Source organism: Triticum urartu, chromosome 7, assembly GCF_003073215.2.
Source record: "Triticum urartu cultivar G1812 chromosome 7, Tu2.1, whole genome shotgun sequence".
NCBI classification, from domain to species: domain Eukaryota; kingdom Viridiplantae; phylum Streptophyta; class Magnoliopsida; order Poales; family Poaceae; genus Triticum; species Triticum urartu.
The window spans coordinates 640,325,175-640,336,272 of record NC_053028.1 but is presented as its reverse complement, the minus strand read 5'-3'; positions in this window follow the sequence as shown (position 1 = coordinate 640,336,272).

Here is an 11,098-nt window from a genome sequence, read left to right as displayed (position 1 = left end):
CTTTGCATCTCTATACCAAAAATACCAAAAATATTATTTATCATCTCTATCAGATCTCACTTTTGTAAGTGACCATGAAGGGATTGACAACCCCTAAGCGCGTTGGTTGCGTTGAGCTATTGTTTTTCTGTAGGTATGAGGGACTCGCGCGTAGCCTCCTACTGGATTGATACCTTGGTTCTCAAAAACTGAGGGAAATACTTACGCTACTTTGCTGCATCATCCTCTCCTCTTCGGGGAAATCCAACGCAGTGCTCAAGAGGTAGCAAGAAGAATTTCTGGCGCCGTTGCCGGGGAGTCTGCGTAAAAGTCAACATACCAAGTACCCATCACAATCCCTATCTCCTGCATTACATTATTTGCCATTTGCCTCTCGTTTTTCTCTCCCCCACTTCACCCTTGCCGTTTTATTCGCCCTCTCTCTTTATCCTCCCTCTCTATTTGCCTCTTTTGCCCGTTTGCTTTTTGTTTGCTCGTGTGTTGGATTGCTTGTTTGTCGCGATGGCTCAAGATAATACTAAATTGTGTGACTTCACCAATACCAACAATAATGATTTCCTTGGCACTCCGATTGCTCCTCTTACCGATGCTGAATCTTTTGAAATTAATACTGCTTTGCTGAATCTTGTCATGAAAGATCTGTTTTCCGGCCTTCCTAGTGAAGATGCCGCTACCCATCTTAATAGCTTCGTTGATTTGTGTGACATGCAAAAGAAGAAAGATGTCGATAATGATATTGTTAAATTGAAGCTATTTCCTTTTTCTCTTAGAGATCGTGCTAAAGCTTGGTTTTCATCTTTGCCCCAAAATAGTATTGATTCATGGAACAAGTGCAAAGATGCTTTTATCTCTAACTATTTTCCTTCCGCTAAGATCATCTCTCTTAGAAACGATATTATGAATTTTAAGCAACTTGATCATGAACATGTTGCACAAGCTTGGGAGAGAATGAAATTAATGATACGTAATTTCCCTACTCATGGTTTGAATTTGTGGATAATTATACAAAATTTTTATGCCGTATTGAATTTTGCTTCTAGAAATCTTTTAGATTTGGCCGCGGGAGGCACTTTTATGGAGATAACTTTAGGAGATGCTACTAAACTCCTAGATAATATTATGGTTAATTATTCTCAATGGCATACTGAAAGATCTACTAATTAAAAGGTGCATGCGATAGAAGAAATTAATATTTTGAGTGGAAAGATGGATGAACTTATGAAATTATTTGCTAATAAGAGTGTTCCTTCTGATCCTAATGATATGCCCTTGTCTACTTTGATTGAGAATAACAATGAATCTATGGATGTGAATTTTGTTGGTAGGAACAATTTTGGTAACAGCACGTATAGAGGAAATTTCAATCCTAGGCCTTAATCCTAGTAATCCCTCTAGTAATTTGGTAATTCCTACAACAATTCTTATGGAAATTATAATAAGATGCCCTTTGATTTTGAATCTAATATTAAAGAATTTATTTCTTCACAAAGAATTTTAATACTATGATTGAAGAAAAATTGCTTAAGATTGATGATTTGGCTAGGAACGTTGATAGAATTTCTCTTGATGTTGATTCTTTAAGCTTAGATCTATTCCTAAGCATGATATCAATGAGTCTCTCAAAGCCATGAGAATTTCCATTGATGAGTGCAAGGAAGAACCTAGGACGCGTGCTATGAAAGATGCCTTTATTAAAGCGTGTTCTTCTAGTTCTTTTGAAAATAATGATGAAGATCTAAAAGTTATTGATGTGTCCCCTATTAAATCTTTGTTTTGCAATATTAATCTTGATAATGATGGGACTGAATATGATCCACCTTTACCTAGAAGGCGTTCTAAAAATTCGGAGTATTTAGATCTTGATGGTGAAATTGATAAAAGTGGGATTAAAAGAAATAAAACCCTAGATGATGCTAAACCCACTATATTGGATTTCAAGGAATTTAATTATGAAAATTGCTCTTTGATTGATTGTATTTCCTTGTTGCAATCCTTGCTAAAATCTCCTCATGCTTATAGTCAAAATAAAGCCTTTACCAAACATATCGTTGATGCCTTGATGCAATCTATGAAGAAAAACTTGAAGTTGAAAGTTTCTATCCCTAGAAAACTTATGATGAGTGGAACCTACTTATTAAAATTAAATTAAATTATGAGTTTATGCTTTTGTGATTTGGGTGCTAGTGTCTCTACTATTCCCAACTTTATGTGTGATTTGCTTAGATTCCGTTGATTTGATGATTTGCTTCTCTAACTTGCATCTTGCGGATTCCACTATTAGAAACCTATGGAAGAATTAATGATGTTCTATGTTGCAAATAGGAATTATGTGCCCGTGATTATCGTTCTTGATATAGATTGCAAACTTCTTGCCCTATATTCTCGGTAGACCTTTCCTTAGAACGGTTGGTGCAATTATTGATATAGAAGGGAATATTAGATTCATTTCCCATTAAAAAAGGGATGGAACACTCCCTAGAAAAATAAAATTACCATATGAATCTATCATGAGAGCCACTTATGGATTGCCTACCAAAGATGGCAATACCTAGATCTATTCTTGCTTGTTATGCCTAGCTAGGGGCGTTAAACGATAGTGCTTGTTGGGAGGCAACCCAATTTTATTTTTATTCCTTGCTTTTTTCCTGTTTTAGTAATAATAATTTATCTAGCCTCTTGTTTTGGTTGTTGTGTTTAATTAGTGTTTGTGCCAAGTAGAACCGTTGGGAAGACTTGGGGAAAGTCTTGTTGAACTTGCTGTAAAAAACAGAAACTTTAGCGCTCACGAGAATGCTGCTATTTTTATTTGGAAAGTGATATTTAGTTAATTAATTTTTCCAGATGATTAATAGATAAATTCCTCATGCCCAGCAATTCTTTTAGAATTTTTTGGGTTCCAGAACTTGCGTGCTATAGATTACTACAGACTGTTCTATTTTTTGATCAGATTCTGTTTTTCGTTGTTGTTTGCTTATTTGATGAATCTAATGGCTAGTAATAGTTTATATCCATAGATAAGTTGGAGATACCAGTAGGTTTAACACCATATAAATAAAGAAATGATTCTAATTACAGTACCTTGAAGTGGTGTTTTGTTTTCTTTCGCTAACGGAGCTCACAAGATTTTCTATTTTGAGTTTTGTGTTGTGAAGTTTTCAAGTTTTGGGTAAAGATTTGATGGATTATGGAACAAGGAGTGGCAAGAGCCTAAGCTTGGGGATGCCCATGCAAGATCTCTCTCTTGATAATCTAAGGACACCTAAAAGCCAAAGCTTGGGGATGCCCCGGAAGGCATCCCCTCTTTCGTCTACTTCTATCGGTAACTTTACTTGGAGCTATATTTTTTTTGACTAACTACTGCAAGGCACAACCTCACAGTCTTTTATTCCAAATGAAGCAATAGTCCAGTACAAGTTAACTATATACAGAAAGAAACAAAAGAGATCCAAGGGAGGCAAACTTAGCTAAACCTACCTATACAAAGGAGAACTCAAGGTAACCCTTCCAACCAGGCTAGGAGGAGGGGTCTAACATGAGCCTTAACTCTATGAGAAAGCAAAGTTAGGTCATGTACAAATTTACAACGCCAAGCACTAAACGTAGGTCGTTCCCCTCTGAAAGTCCTTCCATTCCGAAGAATCCAAATGTTCCAAGCTGCTGTGAACACCACCTCAAAGAAAAATCATTTAGCAAATCTTTGTCTGGCCAAAGAAATGCATTGATGGACATTAGAACCACCAAACCAGTCTATCTGCAAATAAGTCCAGATCCTCATACTAAAGTTACAGGAAAAAAACAGGTGTTGACGATCCTCATAAATATGCTGGTGGCACAACACACAAAGATTATCAGCATCCCCAGCCCGCCAGTGCCTCCTCACCAGCAGGTCCTTGGTGTTGAGTCTGTCAAAGAATAGGAGCCAAGCAAAAACCTTGATTTTCAGCGTACATCGACTACTCCATAACCATTTGCAAGGCTGAATGGTGACCATATGAGAGTGCATGATGGTGTAGTAGCTCTTTGAAGTGTAAGCTCCCATGGGTCCTACCCAAGACCAAACATCATTAGCCAACGGGTCCCTATCCAAGTTGTTCACCCAGACAGTGAGCGAATCAAGTTCAGTAGCAGCCTACTGGGAAATAGGCAACTGAAAGAAAGAGGCTCTATTGTGACTGTCAATGAAAATCTGCCACAGAAATCTTATCATCCAAAGCATAAGAGAACAACCGAGGCAATCTATGTCTCAAAGGCATGGTTGAACCACCCAAATTCCAAGCATCAGACCAGAACAAAATCGAGTCCCCTTTGTTAACTGAAACAGAGGCAACAGCTCTGTAATTATCAGCTAACTTAAAAATATCCTTCCACCAAAAGGAGCCACAAAGAACAGTGGCATGAGGGACAACTCCATCATAGTATGAATCCCACAACAAGGATACCCAGGGTATATCCGCTTTATTGTAGAATTTATGTAAGTGTTTAATGAGGAGCCCTTGGTTCTGAAGCTGCAAGTTAATGACCCCCAATCCTCCTTTTTCCTTGGGTCTACAAACCATATCCCACGCTGCAAGGGATTGCCTTGGTGTATCAGAGTTTCCTCTCCAAAGACATTGGCGCATAATCCGCTCTAATTGCTTGATGATGCCAGGTGGAATGGATAGGGAGCAGAGGAAGTATATAGGCCTGGACGAAAGAACCGATCTCAGCAACTGGAGTCTGCAACCTTGGTTCAACATAGCTGAACTTGCAGTCAAACGCCTCTCAAGTGAATCCACCAAGGGCATCAGATTAAGGATCATGGGCTTGGTCGTTCCCAAGGGGAGGCCAAGATAGGTGAATGGCAGTGATCCTAGAGTACATTGAAAGACCTGAGAAAGCCGAAGAGCCTCAGCTTCAGGGACATTAATAGGTACCATCATGGACTTAGCAAAGTTTACTCTGAGACCAGTCGGTTCAGCAAAAACCTGCAACATAGCTCTGAGGGCTAGGAGCTGGGCTTCATCCGCAGGGAGTAGCATGATAGTATCATCAGCATACTGGATTATTGGAAAATCCTTGTCATTGCAATCAATCGGCAGAGAGAGAGTACCATCCAGTAACATCTTGTTAACAACCGACTGCAACAGGTCTGCTGCCAAAACAAAAAGCAATGGAGAAAAAGGGTCCCCTTGCCTAACCCCACGCTTACACTTAAAGTGATTGCCAGGGATGCCACTAAGAAGTACCTGAGAGTCACCAGAGGACAAAATTTCCTTGACCCAACCAATCCATTTGGGGGGAAAACCTTTTGCCATAAGCAGAGCCAGAATGGCCTCATGCTCAACAGTATCAAAAGCCTTAGCAAAATCCAACTTTAAGAGTATGATTGGTTTCTTTCATTGCTTACACTGATAGATGTACTGAAACGGCCATGCCAAACAATCCTGAATAGATCGATGTTTCAAAAAACCATATTGGTTCTTGTGTATGCACTTGAGGATTACCTTTTGCAGTCGATTGGCCAACAGTTTGGTGAGGAATTTGAGGCAGGTATTAGTTAAGGAAATAGGCCTGAAATCATTAGGGCCCATTGGCGTCAACATTTTGGGGATGAGGTTGATGAAGGAAGAATTGATATTCTGCAAGCTGATCCTCCCCTCAAAAAAGTCCTTAACTAACTTTCTGAAATCTGTCTCAATAATAGTCCAACATTTCTTGACAAACATACCGTTAAACCCATCAGGTCCAGGTGCCCGATTAGTAGGCAGATCTTTAAGTACCGCAGAAATCTCGTCATCAGAAAAGGGAGCGTCCAATTCCTCAAGGCCCAAGACAGGGGCAATCAGAGAGGAGAGATCAAAACCCATGGAGATACCCTGCGCTTGGCCCATTCTGGACTTAAAGGAGTTCCATAAAGTTCCTGCCATTTGGTCATGATCACTAACAACAAAGCCATCCTCTCTCTGCAATGAGGAGATCGTGTTTCGCCTTAGCCTCTCCGAGGCCATAGCATGAAAGAACTTGGAGTTTTCGTCCCCCACCATGATATATCTGATGGTGCACCTCTGCTTCCAATATATATGATGCAGTTTCAGTACGTGTTCATACTGAAGCTTGACCCTTTTCCTGAAGTTGAACTTAGGTCTGGTCAGGGGTCTGAGTTCCTCAAGGTTATCAAAATACAAAACCACCTCTGAACATTTAGTGGCCAACCTTTTTAAGGAGGAAAGATTAGTGCTCCACTTCTTGAGTGCAAGTCTCAACCTCTTGAATTTAACAGATAAACTGGCAGGTGCAGATAAGCCCACAGCAACGGGCTCCTCCCAAGAGGTCTTAACATAGTCAAGAAAACCTGGCATTTCCACCCAAAAATTCTCAAAGCGGAAGATCTTCGACTTCGGAATAGTGGTATCGATTGACACAACACAAGGCACATGATCGGAGGAGGTTTTAGCCAAAGGAAATACTACTGTATTCGGATAAGCAGATATCCAGTCAACAGTAGTAAAAAACCAATCTAGCTGCTCCAAAAGAGGCTGTTCCTGCATATTAGACCAGGTGTAGGCTCTGCCTTTCAGTGGTAACTCAAGCAAACCTAGATGGCCGATGATCTCATTGAACAAAAAAAATATCATTAACATCTCCCCCAGGCCTATTCCTATTATCCAAAGAACGGATAAAATTGAAATCTCCAAGTAAGAGCCAGTTTTGATCCAGAGGTATAGGAAGGTTATACAACCATTGAACAAAATCATCCCGTTGTGGCCCATGGCATGGGCCATAGACAGACATCAAAGTCCAAGTTTCAGAATTATGCACAGACTTGAAAGATATAACTAGGCCAAAGCGTTGTACCTCAACCAGAGTGCCACTAAAAACTGCTGAATTCCAAATAACCAGTATACCACCTGAGGCTCCCACAGAAGGGGAAAACGCAAATCGATCGAACCTACGCGGACAAAAAGCACATACCGATCTCTGATCAAAATGCTCGACCTTAGTTTCTTGCAGACATATGATAGAACATTTGCTCTCTTCAATTTTAGCCCTGACATCCCATTGCCTGTCCTCAGAGTTCAGGCCACACACATTCCAGCACAACACTCGCCAATTACGATAAGATGTATGATCCATAAACGCAGTAATAAAAGCATAGTAAACTCATAACTGCATAACAGAATGAGTAACAGAGCATAACAAAGTTCACCCAAACGACAGATAGACCCAACACACATAAGTCCAGAATAATAATGACCCAAAAGAAATGAGGTCTCTGAACCCATCCCCATCCAAAATAAACAAGATCAATCATCATTGGGAGGCTTGGTCGATTCATCAAACTCCGGGCCCGCCATAAGCTTGGCCACCGTAAGATCTTCAGGAGGGATTTGCAGCGCCTCACCCAGCAACTGCAGAGTAGGGATAGGCGTCGGAGGTGGAAGCGCAACTCCATCTTTGTTCAGCTCCGGCACAGGGAGGCATGGCTTCTTAGCCCGCGGTCGACGTAGGCTTGAAGTCCTCATCGGGATGGCAGAGATGGGCTTGAAACCTGTCGCCTTGGCGCAGCTCTGAGTTACCCGTCTGGTGGAGAATTCTGGCTCTACAGCAACCAACTGGGCAGCCTTGCGTGATCTGCTGGATGTTCGCTTCCCAAGGATAGGAGGTGTCTGAGCCTGGAACTGAAAATCCCCCGAAGAAATATCCTGGCTGGGCGGCTGCTCCTCCACGTGTTGTACCTCCTGAGTAGACTGCTCTGGTTCTGTCATGGTAAGTGACTGCGGCTGTAGCGGCGCAATTATAACTGAAGACCTGTTCCTGGGAGCGCACCGGGCCGACGAGAAGAAACCAGCAGCTGCCATCTGATTGATAAATTCTAGCTCAATCGCCCATGGCCAAAAGTGTCTGGGCAAGACAAAAGGTGGGAGCACTGACAAAGAAAGAGAGCAGGGGATCCGTGCAGTAACAATCTCAGGTAGCATCATACGGAAAGTTCGTTCCCAGATCATCTGTGGCGGCAGAACCGGCCCATAAACTACACGCACAATGCCCAACTGAATTGGGTCAACCACAGGCTGGTGCAATTGCTGCTGGACCTCCAAATTGAGACCCTGATGGTCATTCATTGCCACAGAGCTAGAGGAACCAAAAGAAGGTGTGTCCATTACCATGGAGTTCTGTTCAACCTCTTCCTCATTCTGCGCGGCGTCCTGATTATCATCCACAGGCTGATTCTGAGCTTGATCTTCCCAAGCACCCGAGCCCTCATCCTGCTGAACATTCGGTTCCCAACCATTGAATCCTTGCTGAACTGGCTGATGATGTGGTGGGACGGCATTCCACCCTAAAGCTGGGTAAGGTGGCATAGCCCAAAAAGGTTGCGGGGGGTTTTCTCCAGGCATCGGATGTGGATTGCCATCCAACGGCATCGGATCCTCATCCGCCCCAATCATGGCTTCAGCAAACTCAGCAGACAGTATATAGCATGCAGACGTCCAAGACACAATCATACCACCCCAATTAGCGAACTCGCGGAAAACCACATCGCGAGGAACCAGAGCATTATCCGGAAAAGAAGCGCGGACAAGGGAGCGGGCGCGTCGACGGTCGGTGTGGTTCCAATAATGAAACTGACCAAAAGTCCCGACCACATCAGCAAGTCCCTGCGTGTTCCGATAATCCAAAGGGATTCCAATGAACATAAGCCAGCCCGTACGATATCCATGCAGTGCACGAAACCCCTCTCCATGATCATGCGGAATAAATCTGACAAAGAACTCTTCTCCCACCTCGTCTAGGCCCAAAGGAAAAGGCGGATGCAAGGTAAAGAATCCACGGACGACTGGGTCATCCATCTCAAACAGGCCAACTCCATGAACCCATGGCTGAGCAGAACGTACCGGAACTTGCAGGGTCTGGGTGATGAAGTGCAGCACCTGTTCCCGCCTGATGGCCACCAGATGAGCGGGTGGCACTGGCTCAACGATGGCCACCATGAACTGCTCATGCATGCGCGGGGGCGGCTGCTGAGAGGTGAAGTAGGTGCGCGGCAGTCTGTCTCCACCACCGTCGATGATGTCGTAGCCGGCCGGAAGAAAAATCCGTGGGTCGAGAGCATAGACCGCCATTGAGAGATCAGGCGGAGAGACCCCAGGGGGTTGCAATGTAGTCGGCGACGGCGATGAAGAAGTAGCAGATTGGGGTTTTTTGGGGGGCGGCGGTGGATTGGAAGGCGGAGAGGCCAGCTGCTCTGTGCGGGTGCGAGAAACGAAACCTGGCGATGGGACTTTGGGCACCTAGATGGACGACTCGGGCAGTTGGCGGACGCAATCTTTTTTAATGTGACCAGACCTAAAGCACTTGCGGCACCGGACCAAATTTGTGCTGGTCGCTGAAGTGTGGGCCATACCCAAACAATGCTGACAGTCCCAAAACTTGGCAGTGAGGTCTTCAATCATCTCATCAAAACTCTGCAGATCGGAAACAATATCCTATGGGGATGGAATATGAGCAGCCTGAGGTCCAGCATCAATAGAATCATCATCAGATACGTCGATTGGGGCATTGACAGTATCTGGGCCTAGGGTGTCAGGGCTAGGTGGGCCAGCGCTATCTAGATCATTAGGAAAATCTTTTGAACCCGAGAACTTCGGCCCAACAATAACTTTCAAAATCCCTGAAGATCCGGATGAAGAAGGAACCGAACGCGGAGATTCCGGAGAAGGTGGCAAAGATCCAAATTTGATGGCCACCGGCGGCGAGGGGGTGTGTATCTCCGGCGAGGAAGGCTCCTCATCAGAATTAACCACATAACCAGCCTCCCGAACAGTTAAACAATCTTGAGAGGAGGTAGGATAACTATAACCTTTGCACGCCTCATAGTTAATGAAGGTGGCAAACCTAAGCTTCTTCTTGGCACCCAAAGAGGTTTTAAGAGATGATTTGGCCGGAGGTTTTTTCATGGCTAACAACCCTAATTTGGCTCTAGCCTTTGAGGGACTAACCAAGATCCATTCCTGTTGACACTCTAATTGCCAACGCTTAAACTCTTGCTCCCAATCAGGACCCCCACGTCCCCAAAGATGAAAGAAACACTTAAAATGGTCGCACACAAAGGATCTTTGGTGCAGAATGAAAAACCCAACATCCTTGCAAGAGACATGAAAGGAGAATACACGGTCTCGTAGGCAAGATACCTTAAGTGAGGAACAATACCCTCCAAGAGCAGCTTCAAGAGAGAGACCAACATTGTCCTCATCCAGTCGGAAGGAACTCCGAGCAAAAGAGACCACCATGATGAAGTGGCCAGATCGTTCCGTAGGATGCACCGTCCTCCGAAAAGAGCGCCAGATCTCCTGAGAAAAGGCCATTCCGGGGGAAAAATCCAACCCAAGCGAGATGGATGCATGCACCGCCATGAAGATGATAACCAAAGGAAAGAGGAAAGGACGCCAGAGCGAATGAGCGGATCAAAAGTCCTGCCCCACGGTTGAACGTGGAGATCGCCAGCATGGAGGGCGGCTAGGGTTTAGGTCGGTGGTGGGAGGTGGGAGTCTTCATTTTTTGCCCTGTTTTTGGAACTATATTTTTATTCACCACATGATATGTGTTTTGCTTGGATCGTCTTTTATGATTTGAGTATTTTCTTGTTAGTCTACCACAATCATCCTTGCTGTACACACCTTTTAAGAGAGCCATACATGATTTGGAATTTGTTAGAATACTCTATGTGCTTCACTTATATCTTTTGAGCTCTATAGTTTTATTCTATGTGCTTCACTTATATCTTTTGAGTTTTATAGTTTTTCTCTAGTGCTGCACTTATATCTTTTAGAGCACGGTGGTGGATTTGTTTTATAGAAACTATTGATCTCTCATGCTTCACTTAGATTATTTTGAGAGTCTTATTAGCATGGTAATTTGCTTAAAATCCTAATATGCTTGGTATGCAAGATTAATAATAAACTTTCTTATGAGTGTGTTGAATACTAAGAAAAGTTTGATGCCTGATGATTGTTTTGAGATATGGAGGTAATAATATCAAAGTCATGCTAGTTGAGTAGTTGTGAAATTGAGAAATACTTGTGTTGAAGTTTGCAAGTCCCGTAGCATGCACGTATGG